The following is a 25400-nucleotide window of genomic DNA, read 5'->3' on the forward strand; positions in this document are numbered from 1 at the left end:
CAGTGACTTAATTGATTTCTTGTTCCAGTGATAGGGCAAACTCCACCCCTTCCATCTTTCACTTTTTAAAAGAACAGACCAGGGGTGCCTGGGTGGCTCAGTGGGTTAAAGCCTCTGCCTTCAGCTCAGGTCATGATCCCCGGATCCTGGGATTGAGCCCCGCATCGGGCTCTCTGCTCAGCAGGGAGCCTGCTTCCTCCTCTCTCTCTGCCTGCTTGTGATCTGTCTGTCAAATAAATAAAATCTTTAAAAAATTAAAAAAAAAATTTAAAAATTAAAAAATAAAAGAACAGGACCATATTACAATTCTTTTTTTTTTTTTTTTTTAATTAAAAAGAGAGGTGCCTGGGTGGCTCAGGTCATCATCCCAGGGTTCTGGGATCGAGCCCCACATTGGGATCCCTGCTAAGCGGGAAGTCTGCTTCTCCCGCTCCCTCTCCCCCTGCCTGTGTTCCCTCTCTCGCTGGGTCTCTGTCAAATAAATAAAAATAAAACATTTAAAAATTAAAAAAGGAAATGTTTAAAGTAGACTCCACACCCAACGTGGGGTCTGAACTCACCACCCCGAGATCAAAAGTCATGTACTCCACCAACTGAGCCAGCCAGGCACCCCAGGACCATATTACTTCTAAATACTTGGAAAAGTAGGAAAAATTCAGTGATATGTATTTTCAGTAAACACAGAACTACAGCAGGCAGAAAGGCACTAGTTATTTCAAGGCTGATTTCCACACAGCAATCAGAGTTCCATAAAGCTTGCTTAACTTGCCTGTTTTGACATTAGAGAAAATATTAAGATCCCAACGACAAATCTTTGCTGGGGAACACCTTTATTCACTCTTTTAATCAAACTATTTTTCCCTCAATCAGAAATTAAAACATGGAAGTCTTAACTGGTGGGATATTATGTAACATTCACAGAAAGATAATTTCAAAATCAGTCAGTGCCTGGAAAAGTCTGAAAAATCCACACAAATAATGGACTAGGTCTGAGTCACCAGCCTGAAAGAAGCTAGCAAAATAAAATGCAGGCAAAGAATTTTACACACCAATTTCTTTTATTGTAAGTATGCCTCTTAGAGGTATTGTGAAGGAATAACAAGTAAGTGGTAAATAACCTTATTTGCCTGCACCCTGTGTAGTAAGTACAGTCTATGGTTTGTCTACTAATGTCATAGCGAAAGGAAGTTACTTGGAGTAAGACAGTCCTGGGGAACTTTAAGAAAGTAATAATTTCTGTAGGTTTGTTTATTCTTTTGTTAAATGTGGATAATACTGGACATACAACTTCTAAGGTTTTAGCATAGGCAGTAAGTCGGGCTTTACAAACAAACAGGACACTGCGCATTAGACATGCTTAATGGAAAAGTAAATATACAATCATTTTTGTTTTAAAAAGTTTTGCTCTCTCATTATAGCAAGTTTCACAATCTCTGCATACACACGCACACTGGAAATACTGCAGGTTTGGTTCCAAACCACAGCAATAAAGTAAGTCAAATGAATTTTTTGGTTTAAAACTTATGTTTACACTATACTGTAGTCTATCAGGTGTGCAATACCACTATGTCTAAAAAAAATACATTATTTTAATGAAAAAATATTTTATTGCTAAAAAATGCTACCCATCATTTAAGCTTTCAGCAGGTTGTAATCACTAATCCTAGATCACCATAACAAATATAATTTTAAAAGTTTTAAATACTGCAAGAATCACCAAACTGTGACACAGAGACATGAAGTGACAAAAACGGCTAAGAACACGCACCGTACTGACAGACTTGTGGGACGCAGGGATGCCACAGCATTCCATTTGTAAAAACAAAACCAAACCAAAAAACACAGTACCTACAAAGCTCAACAGAGTGAAGTACAATAAAAGGTAGGTACGCCTACAGTTCCTTCAGGAAGAGTGGTAGGAGTCTATTCTCCAAAAATACCATGGTCCAGCAAGAACCAGGAGCGTACTTCTGTTCATTCCATGTGGAGTTACTCAACACTAACTCCCACGCTACACATTATGCTAGATGCAGCAAACAAGAAAGACAAGGTCCCTGTCCTGTTGTAATTACACACAAAAAAGTATCTTTCATTATCTCTTCAGGTTCATAATGTGACTTTGGGAGTTTTCTCGCGCACGCACTACAGTAAAGTCAGAAAGGAGGTCACTACTTTGGGATCTTTTCCTAGTCTCTCTTTGAAGTTTTCTCCTGTGCTGAAACAGAGATAACGCTTTAGGTAACAACAATGTATCAGTACTGGTTCATTAATTCTGTACACAGACTGATGTACGGTGTGGATAACAGGGGAAACTGGGCATGGGGAACAGAGGAATTATTATGGGTTGAACTATTTCCCCCTCACCCCCAAAATTTGTATGTTGAAGTCCTAACCCCAAGTACCAGAGAATGTGACCTCATTTGGAGACAGGATCTCTACAGAGATATAGGTTATCCTTATAAAGAGAGGACATCTGGACATGGGGATATGTGGAGCAAAGACAGTATGAAGAGACCAACCTATATGCCAAGGAACCAACCCTGTCAACACGTGGATTTTCTAACTCCAAGCCTCCAGATGTGTAAGACAAGAAACTGCTCTTGCTGAAGCCACGCAGTCTGTACTCTCAGCAGCCCTAGCAAACTAATACGGGGATGTGGGACCATTCCCGCAGTGGTTTGTCAACCAGGTCTCCAATGAAAAAGTTTATTATAAACAAACAAAAAGCCAGAGGGATTTGGTGTCCACGTCTCACAGTCATGAAGCCCAAAGAAGACAGGCGGCTGAGAAGTCCTGCTCAGTGGCAAGGGGAGCCATAATAATTGCGACACACAGCAACCAAGCTAGGACCAGAATCCAGGTTTCATTCAGTGTTCTCCACAATCAAACGTTACTTCCAGATGGGCATGAAGGTGGTTGTAAGTGAGGGAATATGCTGAATTATCAATCTAAAATGCCCCATCTCCGGGCGCCTGGCTGGCTCAGTCAGTGGAGCATGCAACTCTTCACCTCAGGGTGGTTAGTTTCAGCCCCACATTGGTTGTAGAGCTTAAAAATTTAAAAAAATAAATAATAAAAGGTCTTTAAAAATAAATAAAATACCCTGTCTCAAGTAGACAGCACCCGAGAGTCACTTTTTTAAAAATGATTTTACTTATTCATTCCAGAGAGAGAGAGAGAGAGAGAGAGAGAGAACACGAGTGGGATAAGGGCAGAGGGAAAAGCAGACTCCCCACTGTGCAGGGAGCCCCACGCAGAGCTCAATCCTGGGACTCCAGGATCATGACCCAAGCAGAAGGCGGACCGCCTAACTGACTGAGCCACCAGGGGCCCCTGAGAGTCACTTTCTAATACTGGACCAGGTTCTGCAGTGAGTAGTGGCTTGGGCACTGAAAAAGAACTAGGTTCTTGGCTCTTGCACTCATGAGCTGGGTTAGCTATTTTCCCAATCCTCCAGGAGTGACATACCAGTCACAGAACCACCGTGGGAACAAAGGAAGTGCACAAAAACTGCCTGGCATGTAGCAGGTAAGTTCCTGCCACAAGCTATGTTTAGCTACAAACTCAGAGTGGTGAAAAGGAGATGCTGGGGAACCTCTCTGAGAGCAAACAAGAGTTTACTGAATTCTATTTTCTTTCTTTTTTTTTTTTTTTTAAGATTTTGTTTTATTTATTTGACAGACAGAGATCTCAAGTAGGCAGAGAGGCAGGCAGAGAGACAGGAGGAAGCAAGCTCCCCACAGAGCAGAGAGCCCGATGCGGGGCTTGATCCCAGGACCCTGAGATAATGACCTGAGCCAAAGGCAGAGGCTTTAACCCACTGAGCCACCCAGGCGCCCCAGAATTCTATTTTCTTGCTATTAGTAGTAAGTAATCACAGAATACAGTGTTTTATACCTTATATTAGCTAAAGCATGTGTTGCACTGAGAGGTATACAGAAGCAAAAAAAGGTCGTATTCTTTTTTTTAAGATTTTATTTATTTGAAAGAGAGAGAGAGAGAGCATGAGAGGGGAGAAGGTCAGAGGGAGAAGCAGACTCCCGGTGGAGCTGGGAGCCCTATGCGAGACTCAATCCCAGAACTCCGGGATCATGACCTGAGCTGAAGGCAGTCACTCAGCCAACTGAGCCACCCAGGCATCCGAAAAGATCATATTCTACGGTCACAAACCTTGGAGAACAAATCCCTTTGCTGCTAGGTGTTAGCAGGGAACATCAACAGCAAATTGAGGGGCCATTCATTTGGAACTTGTTCATCACAGTATCCCCAGTGTAGGCAACTTGTGGCATCTTCTCTTGAGAGTTTATTGAGTGGGGGTCTACTAAGCTAACAGACCATCTATGCAATCAATCTCATCATCAGAGAAACAGAATGGACAGCACAGTCAGCAGCTTCAATAATCTTCACTTCACCCCAGAGGCTGTTCTCCTCTATCCCTAGGGTGGGTAATAGCAATTTTAGTGCCAGTTTTAAATGAGTATGTGTTACCGCTGGGGAGTATCTTTTTATTTTTTAGAGGAACTCTCAGCTCTTCTAACTTAAAGACACTATAGCCTATGTTAACTAATGACCTATGGCCTCCTGGGGCACCAGGGTGGCTCAGTGAGTTAGTTAGACCTCTGCGTTCAGCTCAGATCATGGTCTCAGGGTCCAGGGATTGAGCCCCACATCAGCCTCTCTGCTCAGCGGGGAGCCTGCTCCCCCCCCCTTTGCCTGCCTCTCTTATGATCTCTCTGCCTAATAAATAAATTAAATAAATAAATAATCTACCCCCCCCACACACAAAACTAACAATCTTTGGCCTCCTTCCAGCTTTCATTATGGTAATAAACCTCTTTAAAAACTAAACAGCCAACTCTGACACTTAACTGTTCCATTTTAAAATGAAATTACTATTACAAATACCTTGGGCTGAACCAGTGGTGCATACTGCAATCACCTTTAGAGCTTTAAAAGAAGTCCATTTATCAAAGATTCTTACTGAGGAAACCTGGAAGGGATTCTGAGCCAGAGGTACACGGAACACTGTTTGCAGATTCCAAAGAATAGGACGACTGTGGTCTCTCTTCATGAAGTTATCATCCAACCCGTGGTACACAGACATCACTGTTTACACACAATTCTACTTTATAACTCTATTAGGAGAAATGAGTTGTTTGACATCTTTTATAGACATTGATCTTTCTGGGATCAAATCATCTTCTCCAAACAAGTCTATCACACAGAGGTTTAGAAGGAAAAAAGTAGTGTCTGTTTAAGTTTATTTCATTATATGTTATTCTTTCAAGGCTTTATATTTAGAAGATGGAAATGTATCATTCAATAACTGAATCATTACTTTTTCTGTTCCTTCAGATGCATGAGCCCTCAGACTGCACTGTCCAATACACATGTGGCTACCAAGCACCTGAAATGTTACTGTCTGTACCAAGATGAGCCACACATAGAAAATAAAGAATTTCAAAGACTTGGTACAAAAATCAAAATGTAAACTCACTATTTTTTATATTAATTACATGTTGCAATGAGAATATTTTGGATATATTACATAAAAAAATCACTAAAATTTATTTCATTTGATTTATTTTGTAATGTGGCTGCTAGAAAATCCAAAATTATGTACAGCTCAGACTGGACTTCTCTTGCACAGTGCTGTCCTAGAGGACAACAATGATTACATATTTTTGAAAGCTCAAGTTTTAAATCTGATCCAGTATGATTATTTGGTCCCTTTTATTTTTTTTTTAAGATTTTATTTATTTATTTGACAAACAGAGATCACAAGCAGGCTCCCCACTGAGCAGAGAGCCCGATGTGGGGCTCGATCCCAGGACCCTGGGATCATGACCTGAGCCGAAGGCAGAGGCTTTAACCAACCCAGGCACCCCTGGTCCTGTTCTTTTAAAAAGTGAAAGATGGAAGGCGTGGAGTTTGCCCTATCACTGGGACAAGAAATTATTTAAGTCACTGAAGATCAAGAAGGAAATGTGACTGTGTATCTGGGGCACCAGATATACTGAGGGAGAAAAAAAGAGAAATGTCTTAAATAAACACACAACTCTACATAAGAAACCAAAAATGATTTCAAGATCTGCTATCATTTTGGATTTTATCCTGAATCTACAAAAGAAACCAAGAGCCCAACCCGCTGCTTCCATTTAAAAAGAGTTAAGGGGGCGCCTTGGTGCTTAGTCACTTAAGTGACTCCCTTCCACTCAGGTCATGATCCTGGGGTCCTGGAAAAGAGTCCCGCATTGGGCTCCCTGCTCTGCAGGGAGTCTGCTTCACCCTATGCCTCTTCCCCCACTCTCTCTCAAATAAAGTATTTATTAAAAAAATGAATTAAGGCACTATTCAAAGCTACCTACATTTAAAGACAACACAACTACTCCAACTCCAGTTAGATCCAAACACCCAACCAGAACTTATTTCAGATATATGTGAGCAATGCTGCTCCTCTCTCTGGGCTTTCCTTCAGGAACCGCATATAAACCACCTACAGAAATAGATCTACTGGGATACCTGGGTGACTCAATCAGCTAAGCGTCTGCCTTAGGCTTGGGTCATAATTCCAGGATCCTGGGATCGAGTCCCATATCGGGCTCCTTGCTCAGAGCAGAGCCTGCTTCTCCCTCTGCCTGCCACTCCCCCTGCTTGGTGCTTTCTCTCCATCTCTCTGACAAATAAATTTAAAAAATCTTTTAATTTAATAAAATAAAATAAAAAGAAATAGATCTATTTATTTCCTAGAACATCTTATATTATTCATTAATAAAGGAACAAAACTGAACTCATCAGGTTTATACAGGAAAGATCTGGCTTGCCACAGCTTCAAAATACGAAGTGATGTGCCCCTCACCTACTTGTCCAACACCATCTCAAACCACTCTCTCAGAGCCACAATGGTCTTCTTTCTGTTCCTCGAACAAGGCGGGCATTTAGAGTCTCAGCACCTTTCCACTTGGCATTGTCTCCAAATACACTCTTCTGCAGTCTCGAGCATAGCCAGATCCTTTCCCATCCTGCTACTCTCAGCCACTTGAAAAGGCCTTCCTGTAACGTATTATCTAATGAAACCTCACTGCACCCCCAGCCCTCAGTTATCTGGTAGTCCTGTTTCGTTCCTAACACTTAGGAAAATCTGAAATTATCTTATCTGCCTCCCCAAACTAGAAAAGTAAGCTCCCCAAGAACACAAGTCCTGTCTGTCTTGCTCATTGCTGGTAACCCAAGCACACAGAGCAGGCACAGTAACAAGGACTCAAGCATCCACTGACTGAATAAATCAAAAAAATCAAAAACAGCCTTAATAGACAAAGGTAAGAATCTTAAGTGGTTAAAATCCAGTATGCTTATTTAAAAAATCACGCAACTGGTTTCCTATGTACATATGCTTCTAGTCTTTTATTTTCTAATTACCAATATTTAAGTCTCTTGAAGAACTGAAATCTTTCTCTATGGATGAAAATATGGAGCATGGATGTAATTGTATTTAGTTTACTGAGGGTGGAGAGGAAAAAAGGCTTGCATTACTAAGTAAAAGATGAAATAAGGCTACAACTAAAACCACTGAGTATTAGTACAAGATTAGAGAAATAAATGGAACAAAATACGAAGTTTAGAAATACAGCCCCCCCCCCATCCTGGGGATACCTGGATGCCTCAGTCAGTTAAGCATCTGGGATCAAGTCCCAATCACGCTCCTCCCTCTGCTTGTGCTCTCGCACATACTTGCTCTCGTACCCTCTCTTTGACCAATAAATAAAATCTTAAAAAAAAAATGAAATATTACCTCGCCCCCCCCCAAAGAAACATACCCTATAAGACACACTTTACCAAGGTAGCTTTTCTTTTCTTTCTTTTAAAGATTTATTTATTTAGGGACACCTGGGTGGCTCAGTCAATTAAGCGTCTGCCTTCAGCTCAGGTCATGACCCCAGGATCCTGGGATTGAGGTCCACACTGGGCTCCCTGCTCAGTGGAGAGCTTGCTTCCCTCTCCCTCTGCTACTCCCCCTGCTTGTGTGCTCTGTTTCTCTCAGTCTGTCAAATAAATTAAAAAAAAAAAAAAAAAAAAAAAAAAGACTTCTTTATTTAAGGGGTACCTAGTGGCTCAGTCAGTTAAGCAGCTGCCTTCGGCTCGGGTCATATCGGGGTACTGGGATCAAGCCCCGCATCGGGCTCCCTGCTCAGCAGGAACCCTGCTTCTCCCTCTGCCTTTCCCTCTCCCTGGTTGTGTGCTCTCTCTGCCCCTCTCTCTCTCTCTCAAATAAATAAAATCTTTGAGAGAGAGAGAATGTTGGGGGGGGGGGAGGAGCAGAGGGAGAGAAATCTTCAAGCAGGCTCCCTGCTGAGCCTGGAGCCTGACAACCAATGAGATCATGACACCTGAGCCGAAACCAAGAGTCAGACACTTAACCAACTGAGCCACTCAGGCACCCCGAAAGGTGGTTTTTCAAATCACCAGATAAAAGGATGAATCAGTAGTCAGGAGAACCTGGCCCAAAAAGTTAGATTCTTCTTCTTACCATAAGCAAAAGTAAAATTCCTGTTTTATTAAAGAAATATTAAAAAGGCACTGAAAAAGAAAATATTAGTATTTATCTGATAGGCCCAGGTAAGCCTATTTACTAGTTTTCTCAGAGATAAAAGATACTGCATCCACCATAAAAGGAAAGGAAAGTAATAATAATAAAGTAATACCAGGCACTTCTCCCAAATGCTTTGCATACATTCATTAGCTTAAGTTACAACACTGCTATGAGGTACACACTATTTATTATTACTCTCATTTTACACATGAGGATACTATCACAATCTAATACTATACTATTTCATCTCTCTGCTTCAGAGAACAAAAGGGAGCTCCTGAAAATTAAAAACAGAATGCATATCCAGCAATTCCACTTCTGGGTATTTATCCAAAAGAAGTGAAATCTGGATCTCAAAGAGGTACTAGCACTCCCATGCTCACTGCAGCACTGCTAACAAAAGCCAATATGTGGAAAGAACCTAAATGTCCACCAACAGAATGGATAAAGAAAATGTGGTGTACACACACAACAGACTACTATTCAGCCTTAAAAGAAAAAAAAAAATTTTTTTAATGAACCTGGGAGACATGATACTACGTGAAATAAGCCAGTCACAAAACGGCAAATACCTCACGATTCCACTTATATAAGGCATCTCAAATAGACAATCTCATAGAATCAGAGTGAATGGTGGTTGCCATGGGGCTGGGAATAAGGGGAAATGGGCATTTGTTAATCAAGTGCATCAAGTTTCAGTTAACTAAGACTAATAAGCTTTAGAGATCTGCTGTACAATGCTCTATCTATAGTCAACAATATCCACTAAAAAATTTGTTAAGACAGATCTCAACTTAAACGTTCTTACCACAATAACACAAATAAATCTTACCATCCATGTCAATAAACTGAAAAGCCTTCATGAGAGGTGGGAAGGAAGGAGTTTGTAATTTACTGCAACTGGAATCCCTGACTCACATGGGAAAATTTAAGACCAACTGCCAGCCTGTCCTGGCAGCCATAGAAGGCACAAGTTTCCGCATACGTATAAAAAGTGTAACCATATTCTTGTAGGCACTGTGACTGTTTAGAGTTTTATGAAGAAGAAGAATGGAGCAAATAAAGATGTTGATGAAGATGGGGTTGCCTGGCTGGCTCAGTTAGTAGAGCATGGGGCTCCTGATCTTGGGAGTCGAGTTCAACCCTCATACTGAGTGCAGATTACTTAAAAGAAAAAGCTGACGGGGCTCCTGGGTGGCTCAGTTGGTTAAGCATCTGCTTTTGGCTCAGGTCATGATCTCAGGGTCCTGGGACTGAGTCCCACATCAGGCTCTCTGTCCATTAGGGAGTCTGCTTCTCCCTCTCACTTTCCCTCTGTATTCTCCCCTTCTCTCTCAAATAATAAAATCTTTTTTTTTTCTTTTTTAAAGACTTTACTTATTTATTTGAGAGACAGTGTACATGCGCTGGGGCAGAGCAGGCACAGGGAGAAGCGGGCTCCCGCTGAGCAAGGAAACAATGCAGGACTCTATCCCAGGACCCTGGGATCATGACCTGAGCTGAAGGCAGACACTTAACCGACTTAGCCACCCAGGAGCCCAATAAATAAAATAAAATGAATGAATGAATGAATGGAGAAGGAAAAAAAGAGTTGATAAATATGAAATATATACAGATAGGAACGTAAGTGGAAAAAAACAAAGGCTATAAAAATGCAATCAAGGAAATTTCCCACAAAGTAAATAGCTATGGAAAGAGCAGAAAAAGGATAAATTTATAGGATCAGCTCAAAAGATCCAACATCCAATTAACAATTCCATAAAAAGAGTAGAGACAATAAAGGAGAGAAAAACCAAGGACGTAATTCCAGAAAATTTCCCAGAACTGAGGGACATTAAGTTTCAGTTCATTAAGTAAGTGACCAGCGCATTAGATGAAAAGAGCCACAAAGGGGCGCCTGGGTGGCTCAGTGAGTTAAAGCCTCTGCTTTCAGCTCAGGCATGATTCCAGGGTCCTGGGATTGAGCCCTGATCGGGTTCTCCACTCAGCGGGGAGCATGCTTCCCCCCCTCTCTCTGCCCGCCTCTCTGCCTACTTGTGATCTCTGTCTGTCAAATAAATAAATAAAATCTTTAAAAAAAAATTAGACTTCTATACCAAACCAAACTATCAGTATGGAAGTAAAATAAAGGCATTTTTAGACATACATGTCTAAACAATTCATCTCTTGTGTACCCTTTTCTCAGGAAGCCGATGGAGAAAGGTGCTCTTCCAAAATGAGACTGAATTAAGAAGGAAAGGATATGGGAAAAAGTTAACGGGATCCAGCACAAAAGATGCAGGAAAAGTCATGAGGATGATGATGTTGACAGAGCTGGGGAGCTGCCTAGATAACATCCAAAATGAAGCAGATGAGAAGGTATCTCCATGAAGGTAAAACTTGTAATATTGCTAAAATATTTAAAATACTGAGGAATATTTACATTTCTGGGTAGACTTTAAAGATTAATTACTGATGAGAAACAGAAATTAAGCAAAACAGAGCAAAAAAAGATATTACAACAGAGAAAATAAAAAGCTATGCAAAACAGGAAAATTAACCATGGCATGTGAAATGATCCAGCTGTAAGTTATACACAGCCATACATCTCCAACGGTGAATACTGCTCTAAGCAAAACTATATTATAACCAGAGTGACAATAAATGTGAATGTGTGAAGTGGTCAGGGAATTCTACCAGAAACCACCACCATCCAAGGTGGGAAATTAACAGATAATACAAAAAATCAGAAAAATCAGTAAGTAACAAAATAAGCTTATTGTGTAGAAGCAATAGCAAAAATAACAGTAGAAGCAGAATCAACAGCTTTTAGGGACTAGGAAGGATTTTTATACATGTATTAACAAGTAAAATTAAATTCGATAAATATATAAGATGCTTTTTTTTAAGAAAATGTACTGTGAGAGAAAATCAAATGTATACATAAATGTAACCATGTCTATCACATAGTTATCGGACAGAAGAAAATGCAGAAGAGCCTAAATGTCTACCAAAAAGGAACTAGTTAGATAATTTGAAATTACATGGCACATCCATGATTAAATGCCACAAGTCATTTAAAAATGCAAACAGGGAATGTTAACAAGAACCAGGTGAGACAGGAAAGTCCAACCTCGATTTTGCTTAAACACACACATATCCAAATAATACACATATGAAAAGAAACTATTCACCAAAATATTAACAAGGATTATACACATAAAGTTTATGGATGATCTTTTCAATACTTCCTAATGAATAAACATGTATTATTCAGTTAAAATAGAAACTGCTGATTCTACAACTTAGAATAGAATCAGAGAGGAGAGCAGAGCTACTTTATCATCTTGTTTCAGTTTATTAAGCTGAAAAATAAACACTGCTTAACAACACAGAACTTCCCTTAAGGAATCTTCTGAACAACTCTTTAACACATAAGGCTGGTTTTATAAGCCAATGAAGTTATTATTAGTTCCTTTTAGCGCCATACATTTACCTTATTTGAACAATGATTCAACTTGCACCGGATCCTGAACAGACACTACAGCAGAACAACACTGGCAGTGTCACTGGCTTCTCCAGTTTACAAAGTCAGGATACAATTCTGGAACAAGAGGAAACAAGCAGTGATGAGACAACTACCCAAAACTTGCAGACTGTATCGTGAAATACAGATGCTTCAAATCTCTAAGCAAAAATTCTACTTTAACCCTCAACTTCACTCCAAGTGGACCTTCTCTCTCAAAGCATACTGGCCTGAGGGTCTTTGGTCTCACTCAGGTTTTTATCCATCCAACCCCCTACCTACAGTAAGGCTGCAGAACCGAAAGCTAAAACCTTCCCCTTATAACCTGATACTCTCACTGGCAATATTTCAGGTGCTATGGTTTGCATTATGCAAGACTAATTCACAAACTCCGTAATTTAACCTGGACAATTACTTCAGAAGAATTAGATATCTGAAACAAAAAAATGTAACTGAGGTATGCCGAACTGAATTTAACACATTGCAAGTTAAAACAACTTCGCATCCTCATCCCTTAAAACACAAATAACCCTTCTGATCCAGTTACTTAAATACTCTCAGATCTAAACATTACTAATATGGCCATACATCAAAGCTATGTGGTATTATTCAAAACAAAAAGGAAAACAAAGTTCCAAGATGAGCAAGTATGAATGTCCTTACTCCTCCTGGCTTGTTAAAGCTTTATCGTTCATTCATACTGCTACAGAGTAGGAAGGCACCCAAGATTCAAATAATCTGAAGATGCAGTCTTAATCACTTTTTTTCCCACTTATTCAGCATTCACTCAATTAAAGACAACCGCCCTAGCTTTCTCTAAAATCTGTGGTTTGCACATAGCTGAACTCTGCCTACCTAGCCAGGAAAAGAAAGGAATGTATTTGCTTAAGCTATGGTCTCTTGGTACATGGGAATCCTCAGCCTAGAATGCCTCCTCCCCTCCCACCAACCAAACCCCTACTCATTCTTACAGGGGTCTCCTTCCCCAGCAAGCTGTCCCTGGTGCACACAGGCTGAGTTCTGTACTGCTTCTACATGTTACCCTGGACATGTCTCGCCTTACACTCATCTCATTACATCCATTAATGTCAATTTCCCTCAAAGGACTACAACCTATATATACCTAACACTGATACGTGTTTGCTGAGTAAACTGAAAACCCAAGCAATAAAATCTTGACCTATACCAAAGCTAATCAGGTAATTAACATTAGGAAGAGGCAATAAAAATCTACTCTTAAAACTAACAGGCTAAGACTATTTTATTCAGATAACATTAGTATTCAGTCAGCCCCTTCACCAAATTAATGACAGTGTTTACATTTACTTAGTTCATAGTAACACAGCACTTTCAAAAACTTTCTTGCAAAATACTTTTCCATATATTCATGCCGCTTATTCTTAGAATATATCCTAGGTTACATCAGCCAAAGCTTTTCCTTGTTTCTAACTGCAGAGGAACAGGGGCTCACAGCAGTCAGCTGGAGGGAAGTAGAAGTGACTGTTCCAGGACTGAGAACCACTTACTCTACAATGCACTGAATTAAAGAAAATGGGCTATTCTATTAATAAACCCATCCTTAAGATTCTAACCAGATAGCTAGCAAACACACACACACACACACACACACACACCCTTCTGTTTTACTACCCCACCATATTTCTTTTCTATTAATTAACCTCCTCTTGGACACCAGCAAGAATTTTATCACCCCAACAAATCTTCAATCTTCCACTGTTGCAATGGGTGAAGAAGCAAATCTGAGGATCTAGCCCTTATTTACTCTGTGACAGTAAGGAGACACCTAAAGCCTTGAGTCATCCCTGCCACCCGTCTTCATGCACCCTCCCCAGCTTGTCCTGCCTGTGTCATCTGGACATTCACAGGCATACTTTTCCCTTGGTCAAATGCCAGATTATTAACAAGGACACCATGGCACTGCCAACAATAGACCTTTTCCCTTTTACACAATTTCCCTAACTGTCCACTTATTCAACAAAAAATTTATCAAGTATCTACCACATTGCCAGGCACTATTCTAGGCAATGGTGGGTCGACAATTTAAGTATCTCTTCATTCCCAGAGCTTATATTCTAGGGGAAAGATGGCGGTACAGAGATATGGGTGAACATACAGGTCCTGCAAGCCATTTTAGGACTTTGGTTTTCTTCTGGGTAATGTGGGCAGCCAATGGAGAGTTTTCAGTAGAAGAGTAATATGACCAGAATTATGTTTTAAAAGGATCATTTTGGCTGCTGAGTATAGAACAGGTTTCAATGGGACAAGGTCAGAAGAAATTAACAGATATTGCCTCTAATAATCCAGGTGAAGGACAGGCAGGAGTGGCTTAGACCAGAGTACACCTCAGAATACTCCCACGTGCCAAACACTACCAGACCTTAAGTAACAACATAGTTCCTAAATCCAAACAGAGGGTAAATACTAATATTCTAGGACCATAATATTTGTAGTACCCCTAAAGTTAAAGACTTGAATTTTTTTTCCCCTCATCTCACCTCAGGCACCCACAGTAATCTTAGTTACTGAGATAAAGAACATGAAGAAAACACAAGGATGACCCTGCCTGCTCCTATGAACCTAAGTTTAAAGCTAGTCCTCTAAAACCACCAAGCATAACTTGCTTGTGTAAGACTAATTTCCTCTAGCTTTAAGAGCAAGATACCAATAAAAGTGAACAAAAGAGCAGTGTCTTCTAATTAAGTTAAACCAAAATATCCAAAGAACAAAATTTAGGAGTGCCTGGGTGACACAGTCCATTAAGTATCCAACTCTTTGTTTGGGCTCAGGTCATGATCTTAGGGTCCTGAGATCAAGCCCGCCTCAGGTTCCACTCAGCACGGATTCTGATTGCCCCTCTCCCTCTGCTCCTCTTCCAGCACACATACTCTTTCTCTCTTTTCTCTCTTGAATATTATCTTTAAAAAAGAACAAAATTTGAGGGTGTCTGGATGGCTCAGTGAGTTAAGCCTCTGCCTTCAGCTCAGGTCATGATCTCAGAGTCCTGGGATGGAGCCCTGCATTGGGCTCTCTTCTCAGCAGGGAGTCTGCTTCCCCCTCTCTCTCTGCCTGCCTCTCTGCCTACTTGTGATCTGTCTCTAATAAAAAAATAAAATAAAAAAGAACAAAATTTAACCTTAGCTATTTCCTGTCCGGAGGGAAAAATACTAGGGATTGAGGAGATTATGACAGCTGGGCAAAGAAACCTTTAGTGTTTTACCACAGAAAACTGTGCAAAGTTTGCCCCTTCCATGGCATCAGCAGGAACCAAAACAGAATCCAAGTCTGGTGAAATTACACGTGGTTTTGGAGAGAAAGATACTTCCCATATGGGTGGCGAATAGAGGGCTTTCTACATCAAGGGGTGGGGTCATCAAATGATGCACAAAGGCCAAATCAAGCCCAGCCTATTTTTTCCTTTTTTTTTTTCCTAACCACCCATGAGCTAAGAATTGTTTCTACATTTTTAAATGGTTGAAAAAAAGCAAGAGTATTTCAGGATGTGTGAGAGTTCTATGAAATTCAAACTTCAACATCTATGAATACTTTTACTAGAATACAGCCATGTTCCTTGGTTTACAGCTAGCTGCTTTCACACGATAGCAGAGTGGAGTAGCTGCAAACAAGACTACGAGGTCTCACCACCTTGTGCTGCCTCAGACTGCGGGGACGCAGGTACAGTTCGGTCGTTCAGGTACCATGCATTCTGCGATTTTATTACTAGTTTTAAATTACCAGTACACCTCCATATGTTAAAACAAGAAGACAAAAGTGGACTTTGAACATTACCCATTTAAGGGGCAGTGTGGAGTGTAGATTATTTTGTTAATGATTTATATGGCAAAATTCTGTTATGAAAAAACACCAGGAGTGCCTGGGTGGCTCAGTGGGTTAAAGCCTCTGCCTTTGGCTCAGGTCATGGTCTCAGGGTCCTGGGACTGAGCCCCACGTCAGGCTCTCTGCTCGGTGGGGAGCCTGCTTCTCCCTCTCTCTCTGCCTGCCTCTCTGCCTACTTGTGATCTCTATCTCTCCGAGTCAAATAAATAAACAGAATCTTTAAAAAAAAAAAAAAAATGGGAAGAGGGAGCACCTGGCTGGCTCAGTCAGTGGAGTATGTGGCTCTCTTCATCTCTGGGTTGTGCATTCAAGACCCATGTTGAGTGTAGAGATTACTTAAAAATAAAATTAAAAAAAAAAAAAAAGAAGAAAAAACACCATAACTTTGCCAAGAATATGATGTATGTCGACATTACCAAACTAAGCACTCATCACAATATTCATATCTAACAGCATTCCGTTAGAAAATTTGGAAATTTAAAACAGAATATCTCACTGCAACAGATCTTCACAAAAACAAAAAAGTAAAAATGAAGCTACAACCAAAGTAAGTTTCTGAGTGGTTCATTTGTTAGCTTAACAGGGAAAGCCATTTATTTACAGTGAGTTGATTAAATCATGTTTGCAGCAGCCAAAGAAATGTGTCCAGAGAAAATCATTCTGTTCAAGCCTATTCGCCTTTTGACTGGAAAAGCTGATGTCAATGAGAGCAAAAGCAGTAGTCAATTAAAAAATAAAGCAGGGATGCCTGAATGGTATAGTCGGGTAAGCACATGTATCAGACTCTTGGATTCAGCATCAGGAATCTGCACTCTGCAGGGAGTCTGCTTAAGATTCTCCCTCCTCCCTTTGCCCCTCCCACTTATGCACTGGCGCTCTCTCTCTCAAATAAATAAATCTTTAAAAAAAAAAAAAAAAAGCAGGTGGAGGGGAAAGGAGCTGACCTAAGTAACTATGGAAAAGAGTTTAACAAGGAAAACAGCAAAAGGAACTGCACATAATCACTGTATTCTAGACGTTAAAGTTGTTTCCCATGGGGTTATGGGTTAACAATTCTGAAACCATTATATATGTATACTGGAATTAATAAGTATGGAATTAGTAAGTAAATGGATGGCAGATGGTGAGACGCAAACTTCTCACTGTTGGGAGTAGGAGGCCACAAAGACAGACAGAAAGGCTAGAATGGCCCAGGTGGTACTGGATTAGAAGTGGAGATACCAGTATAAGGTCCTGTTTCGCTTATACAAATGGACACACACAGATACGTCAGAAATATTTGTAAGTATTTCTACATATATATGTTATTATACACATTGCTCCTATATGTACACACACATGTATTTCCTTGCTTTGTCAGGTGAGAAGACCTATAAGCAGTAATATTCCAGTACCAATAAGCACATCTAGCACCCACACCTTGATTTCTAATAATATTCTCCAACAAAAGAAACCAAAGCTCCTTGGAGAAATTACTAACTCTAGGGCTGACACCAGCAAGACACTGGATAAGCCTGGAAAATCTTGTAATGCCAGAAAGGAAGAAAGTGCAACAAACAAACATACAAAAACCACCACTATGAAGGGAGTATGTCAAAAGGACACTCCTATCCAACTAAGAGTGTTCAAGAGCCAAACTTAAAAAAAAAAAAAAAAAAAAAAAACCTGAACAAAATGAAGTAATGGGTAATTCAAAGTATAAGATATCCATGAGACTATACGGATATAAATGCATAAATGGATGAGAAGAGACCAAATGTCCTTGCCAAAGAATTCCAAGTAATTTATGTATATATTCCATCCTCCAGAAGGCAGAACATAGCTCTCCGTTCCATAAGTGGAGTGGAATGAGCCTAGTGATTTCCTTCCAAAAAGTAAAGTATGGAAGGGAGGAAATAATTTACAGCAGAGAAACCCAGCCAGGTGATCAAAGTTAACATCAACAATAAATCATGTTGGTAACACATATTCCTTGGCATGATGTGATGAAAATGATACCTTACTTCTGTGGTCTTTCTCACTAAAATCCATAACACCAGTCTAACCATGAGAAAAATCCCAACTGAGGGACGTTCTACAAACTATCTAACCTACACTGCTCAAAACTGTCAAAGTCACCCAAAACCAAAGTCTAAAAAGGTGTCACAGCCAAGAGGAGTCTAAGGAGACATAACTACAAAAGGATATACCAGGATATCCTAGATAGGCTCTTGGAACAGAAAAGGGGTTATCAGGTAAAAAATAAGAAAATGTGCATAAAGTAAGGACTTTGGTTAACAATGCATCAACACTGGCTCATTAGCTACGAACAATGTACCATACTAATTTGTTAACAGAGAAAATGGGCATGAGGTATACATGCGAACATTCTGTACTACTTTCTCAGATGTTCTGTATATCTAAAACTGCTCAACAACCAGATATCTGTTAAAAGGGGAGAGGAATGATTTTCAGTGGTGTCCCTTGCCTCTTGGTTCAAAAGATATTATAGACACTGCATAGTTGTTTAACTGCAGAAATCAATGTTGGATTTGAAATGACTGAAGAGCTAGCCTTTCTGAACAGTCTACACAGAACAACTACAGGTGAGAATCTTCAAAGACGCCTGAGAGAACACTAATACAACCTGAACCTGAATCTGCTAAGATGTGACACCAATGACGGTGGTAAAAAAATATGTAAAGAAGAAAGGGCTTAACTGGACAAACTTACAGGGCTTGTAAAAATGTTAAGGTGTTTCAAGCACATGGTCACTCCCTGTACATTCATCAGCAGGTACTCCACAAAACTTCTAATCACAGGCTGAGCCAGTACTGTCAAAAGTCATCTGGGGCGCCTGGGTGGCTCAGTGGGTTAAAACCTCTGCCTTCGGCTCAGGTCATGGTCTCAGGGTCCTGAGATCGAGCCCCGCATCAGGCTCTCTGCTCAGCAGCAAGCCTGCTTCCCTTCCTCTCTCTCTCTGCCTGCCTGTCTGCCTGCTTGTGATCTGTCTGATAAATAATATCTTTAAAAAAAAAAAAAAAAAGTCACCTGCATTCACTGTCAATTCACTTCTGTAGACTGAATGAACCATCGTCAGTTCTGTGAATTGTTGTCAGAAATAGAAGGTGGATCCTGATTTGCATTACCAAACAGCAGTTCAATGGCTTCGCAGCAAAATTTTATTAATGGGATTTTTTTTAACCTAAAATTTTTCTGAAGAACCACCCTTAAACATTATTACTGAATACTGAAAGGCTTTGGAAATAGCTTTTGTTGCAGACTTGATAATGTTTCTTAATGAATTCAGTAAAAAATTATAAGCAAAAAAATAGCCTTTTTATGGGAAATACATTATAACAGCAAATTAACTTGAACAGTAAACACTGTTTGAACCTCAGGTAATGTAAAGTTACCTTATTCACTCCTCCTGTACAATCAAAGTTAACACAATGATATCTCTGTTCACACAAAACCTTGAAAGACCGGGGCGCCTGGGTGGCTCAGTGGGTTAAGTCTCTGCCTTCGGTTCAGGTCATGATCTCAGGGTTCTGGGATCGAGCCCCAAGCCCCGCATCGGGCTCTCTGCTCAGCAGAGAGCCTGCTCCCCCCCTCTCTCTGCCTGCCTCTCTGCCTACTTGTGATCTCTATCAAATAAATAAATAAAATCTTAAAAAAAAAAAAAAACCTTGAAAGACCCATTTTTTTCATTCAAACTACACTTGCAGCATTATTTCCAATCTTCATGAAAGTGCAAAGTAAATATCCATCTTTCAAAATCATCTAGATGTGCAAGTGAGCAGCTTTCATCTAGGGGTTCCTGGCTGGCTCAGTCAGGTGAGTGCGTGGCTCTTGATCTTGAAGTTGTGAGTTTGAGCCCCATTTTGGGTGTAGAGATTACTTAAAAATAAAATCTTAAAAACAAACAAACAAAAAAACCCCACAAAACTTCCATCTAATCTTCCACTGGAAAGGATTACTCTGCAGTGTAATGGTACCCAAAAAGGCAAATATCAAGAAATGAATCTAACAGAATTCTATAAATGCCTTCCAAGTGATGAATGTGCTCAAATAAACCATATGCTCAAAAAAATCATATGCTCATGGATTATTTGGCAATACCTGTCTGTGTAAATACATTTTCAAAGATGACATATGTGCAATCTCACTAAAGATTTCAGCATTAACAGATAAACATCTGCCATCCATTTTGATAGATAAAGCTAACTTTGAACCCCAGTGATGTGAAATGTTATCTCCCAAAGTGAATTCTACTCCTGTAACACACCTGCCTTACAAAAATTATATTTGACTATTACATTTTGAATTCTGTCAATAAAATATTTGTTTTCTTGGGGAGCCTGGCTGCCTCAGTCAGTAGAGCACGTGACTCTTAATCTCAGGGTAGTGAGTTCAAGGCCCACATTGGGTGTAGAGATTATTTTAAAAGATAAAAATAAAAAAAATTTAAATATTTGTTTTCTTTCTCTCTAGAGAGAAAAGGTCTCCAAACTCTGGTTCTACGCCATTTGCTTAACAAAGGCATTTAGTGCAAATGGCCATTTAAGAATATACCCTCAATGAGCAGTAATTCTCAAAACTGTGGGGGTCTCAAATGGTAGAAACTGTTACTTTTTAATCCTTATACCCAACAAATGATAGTTAGACAAATAAAATTAGTAATCAATCATCCCAAAGCAACTTCCAAAGCACTGGCCTAATATAGAATACAAAACCACATATGCTCTAAAGGCGGACTACCTTTGATTCCCAGCACCACGAACTAGTAGTTCTGAAACATGTAAGTTACTTTATTAAATCCCACTATCTGTCTCCTCATCTGTAGAACTGATTCCCACTACCTAGAGCTGTTATTAAAACTGAGTGAGTTATATGTATGTGAAGTACCTCAAACAATACTTACTGGTACAGGCCAACATAAAAAATCAGAATTAAAAAACAAGACTTCCACCAGCTAGTATGGGTAATCACATGGTCATTAAACAATGACTATCTTTCTCCTGAGAATTCAGAATTTGTCTCTATGGTAGACTCAGAATATGAGGTAGACACTCAAATAGCTTCAGAACCTTTTATTTTTTTTTTAAAGATTTTATTTATTTATTTGACAGACAGAGATCACAAGTAGGCAGAGAGGAAGGCAGAAAGAGAGGAGGAAGCAGGTTCCCTGTGGAGCAGAGAACCTGATGTGGGACTCAATCCCAGGACACTGGGATCATGACCTGAGCCAAAGGCAGAGGCTTTAACCCACTGAGCCACCCAGGAGCCCCGCTTCACAACCTTTTAAAGAAGCCCTATGCTCTGGCAATAAACCCAAGCCTAAACCTGATTCCAGGATGATGAGTCTGCCTCTTAAATGACACCACTAGTCTGTGCCCAGGTTCTCAATTCACGAGAGACAGAGAAGGATCAATATGCCATCCATGCACCTCACAGTTTCCACCCAGATTGGTAGTTTTAAAAAATCATGCTTTCAGGCTATGCTCAAGTACCTTGGGGCAAAAGAACATTCACATCAGAATCCTCTGGATCAACCAGCAGGTAAGACTGCCAGGAAATCCTAACAGTTGCTTTCCCAGAATTCGTCATCTGTTTATCACACTGCAAAACTTTTACAAGCTACAATCTCCTAAAAACTAAAACCTCTATCTCCTTGAAAACCACTAGTAGTGTCGTTACTGTAATGTTACTAGATTAAATGGCTTTTTGAGGACAAGTACCAAATTCCTTTTTGTATCCCCAGTGTCTAGGTATATGTCTGCTGAGTGACGAACCAAACAAATGAGTGACAAACCAAACAAATGAATATCGGCTATATATTTACTATAGAAAAATAAATAAAACAGACTCTTTTAACCATTTTTTAGTGTATAGTTCTGTTCTGTTACACTGTTATACCATCATCACCGCCATCCACATCCAGAACTTTTTCATCTTCCCAAACTAAAACTGTGTACCCATAAAACAGTAACTCCTCACCCACAACCACCATTCTACTCTATGAATTTAACTGCTCTAGGTATCTCATGTAAGGGGAATACAAGATTTGTCTTTTACATAAGAGTCTCTATCACCTAGGATGTCTTCAACGTTCATCCATGTTGTCGCACATGTATAGTTTTATAAAAGGGAAAAACATGCACAGAATCATGGAACCTGAAATATTACTTAAGCTTTTATTTGCCTGAGCAAAGTGTTTAATTCTTCTTACCTAGTTTTCTTTTGAGTACATACATAGAAAAAATGTCAAATGGTACAAGAGTGACAATGAAAAGCGGTCCTCTTCCTAATTTCTACCCTCCTTATATTCAACTTCCAGTCCCCTTCCCTTATTTAACTTTTAAATTTTGGAACACAACCCCCAAGCACATGTTACCTTACCTTGAGGATGTCCTATTATTAAGACATTCAGTTGGCCTATCAGGAGTGGCTAATCCGTCTCTTCTAAAAATACTATCATAAAGATCTAAAACAATGAACTTAAACTTATTTTTTCTTGAACATTTTACAACTTTTTCACCCAGTTAACACTCACTGAGCACACTATGAATGACGTCTTTGTCGTTAGGCAGCATACTGAAGCAAGAAAAATTATAGGCCCTGGAGTCATGTAAAAATTGGTTTAAAACATTCCCTTTTAAGCCTCAGTTTCCTGATCTACAAATTAGAGAAGTAACACTACCTCATAAGCTGCTATAATATTTAAATGAGGAAAAAATCTAAATTTTAGTACAGTTCCTAGTAATATAGCAAGCATTCAAATAATAGTAATAAATAATTCTTGGGCCACCTGGGCTGGCTCAGTTGGTGGAGGGTGCAACTCTTGATCTCAGGGTTATGAGTTCAAGCTTCACAATGTGTAGAGACTACTTAAAAATAACAATTTTAAATAAATAAACAAATAAATAAATCACTCTTAATTTCCTTCCCTGGGCACCATAGAAAGCACAAAGATGAATCAGAAACTTTATCTTTCCAGGTCCCTACAACACAACACAGGGGTTTATCTCATTATTCTCTTATCATTACGCTGAGAACCTGGTTATGAATACAACTTCCAGATGGCCCACACATATTTATGGATCTATTTCTAAATCTCAATAAGTTATTTGAAAAAATAACTGTAACTTAAAATGCTAGAATAAAGAGGAAAATTTGCTACCACGAGACCCCGTACAGGGTGTGTTAGCCTCAAGGCAGTCAACAGCGGACTTTGTCAAAGAGCAGAGAGCCCTGTGACTGAGAACCCACAATCCACTCTAACTTACAGGCAAAAACACTACCCAGAAGAGTATCAGTTTTGGACAAACAGGACTGGAAGTATGAGTCACAGAGCAGCAAGAACTGCTAGAAGCATTCCTAGAGATCATATCTTGCACAACCCTAGGTTTACAGAAAGGAAACTGAGCACAGAAAAAGAAGGGTTTTACCCAAGAGGTGACCTAAAACTAGAGCCTTAAGGCCCTTGGCCATCATTGTCCCAATTCTTTCATATCATCATGCTAATCGTTTACCTGTTAAAGAACCTTAAGGCACTTCATCCAGATGGCTCTGATTCCTCACCTTTCTTCCATTACTTGCTATCTAAGGAAAAAAGTTCTTTAATATGCCTGATGAAATCAGTCTTAAACATTCCTAAATCATCCTAAAATGTGCTCTACTGGAAGCCATAGGGGATGCTGAATAAGAATAAATCTAATTCGCTAAAGGTCTATTTGAAAGAAAATTTCAGTAAACAAAAAACTATTAATTTTAGAGTTGGAAAAGAAGATGGTACAATCAGAGTCTATCTTCCGCAACTGCTTAGCTTTATTTAAAAAATTTCATCTAAAACAGAATTTAATTAACAACCCATTTAAACCAGGGCATTAGACCAAGACAACCAACTTTTAGATAAATCACATCTGCTTTCATTTCCAGAAAAGAGACCAAATTTCATGACAGAATATCAAAAACAAGAAGATCTGATCATATGCTAGAAAATCCATTAAAACAATCACCTTTGGAGATTTTTTGTTTCTCCTTTTTTAAAATTACAAATCAGGAGTAGTTACTAGGTTTGACATGAAAGTCAATAACTACTTCTCAGAATACCACCAAATTAACTTATTTTCAACTAAACTTACTATTAGAAAGAATCCCATCAACAATTTTGAAAATCTATCCCAAGATGTCCATATTCTCTGGTTCTAATTCTAGAAAATAAATTTGCAGCCAATATTAACCCAACAGCAATTTGTAAACACGATTTAGGGAAGCTCAAACCTCCTCTTCCCACAAAATACCAATTCCCAAGATCACTGAGCCATTCCCCTAAGCAGAACGTTCCTCACAAAATGCAACTCATTCCATCGCATTCATAGGTAATATAACAGCTCACCAGAATCAGTCCTATATTCTTAGGTTTAACTAGGGAAACAGATTGCTACAAAAACTGGTATAATCACTAAGAGAACTGTATCATCTGCCAAGCTGATTTTTAAAAAAACTTTACTGGAGAGACAGCGCACAAGGGAGGGGAAGAAGAGGGAGAATCTCAAGGAAATTCTCAACTGAGTGGCGAGCCCAACGTGTGAGGCGGAGCTTGATCTCACAACCCTGACATCATGACCTGAGCCCAAATCAAGCTGGACGCTTAACCAACTGAGTCACCCAGGTGCCCCTATCAAACTGCTTCTTTTACATGGAGTTTTATGACTCATGTCATCCCTGATTTAGCAATCCTACCTTTTATTTCTTGGAAATTAGGTTTTAGATACATTAATATTTTTCCAATTTCTCATGCATGAAGTTTAGAAGATTTAAGCCCTGGCAAAGGAGTATAAAGGCCACGACACACATGCTGAACGGAGAGCCCCATGCAGGAGCTCTGAAACTTTTAAAAGAAAATACAGCGGGGTGCCTGGGTGGCTCAGTCAGTTAAGCATCTGACTCTTGATTCTGCCTCAGCTCATGGTCTCAGGGTCATAAAATCAAGCCGCTTCCGGCTCTGCTCTGCAGGGAGTCTGCTTCTTCCTTCTCCCTCTGCCCCCTGTCACACTCAGGGGGCAAAAAACATTTTTATAAAACAGAAGAAAATATAGGAATCTATATGAACTTATGAAAAAGGACTACAAACAAAATATTCTGATTATAAACCATAAAAGTAGTGATTGATAAATATCTATATGTTTCAGAAAATCAAAATGAGGGGTGCCTGGGTGGTTCAGTCAGTTAAGCATCTGCCTACGGCTCAGGTCATGATCACAGGGTCCTGGGACAGAGCCCCACATCCGTCTTCTTGCTCAGCGGGGAACCTGCTCCTCCGTATTCCTCGCCTGCCACTCCCCTTGCTTGTTTGTGCTGTCAAGTAAATAAAATCTTTAAAAAAAAAATCAAAACAATTATACACAACTGATGGATTCTTGAATGCTGCATCTGAAACTAATGATGTACTTACTGTATGTTGGC

At 39.7% G+C, this 25400-nt stretch overlaps 1 protein-coding gene across 2 annotated transcripts in view; it reads right to left on the reverse strand.

Annotated features, from left to right (window-relative positions):
• The window catches only part of THRAP3 (thyroid hormone receptor associated protein 3), a 73942-nt gene that overhangs the window by 34583 nt on the left and 13959 nt on the right, over positions 1-25400 (reverse strand). For both annotated transcript variants that reach the window (XM_080801208.1, XM_080801207.1), the window contains exon 2: positions 12066-12173. The gene's annotated coding sequence lies outside the window, so the exon portion shown is untranslated. The remainder of the gene's footprint in view (positions 1-12065; positions 12174-25400) is intronic.

This window comes from Martes martes (genome assembly GCF_963455335.1).
Source record: "Martes martes genome assembly, chromosome: 4".
Taxonomy (NCBI): Eukaryota; Metazoa; Chordata; class Mammalia; order Carnivora; family Mustelidae; genus Martes; species Martes martes.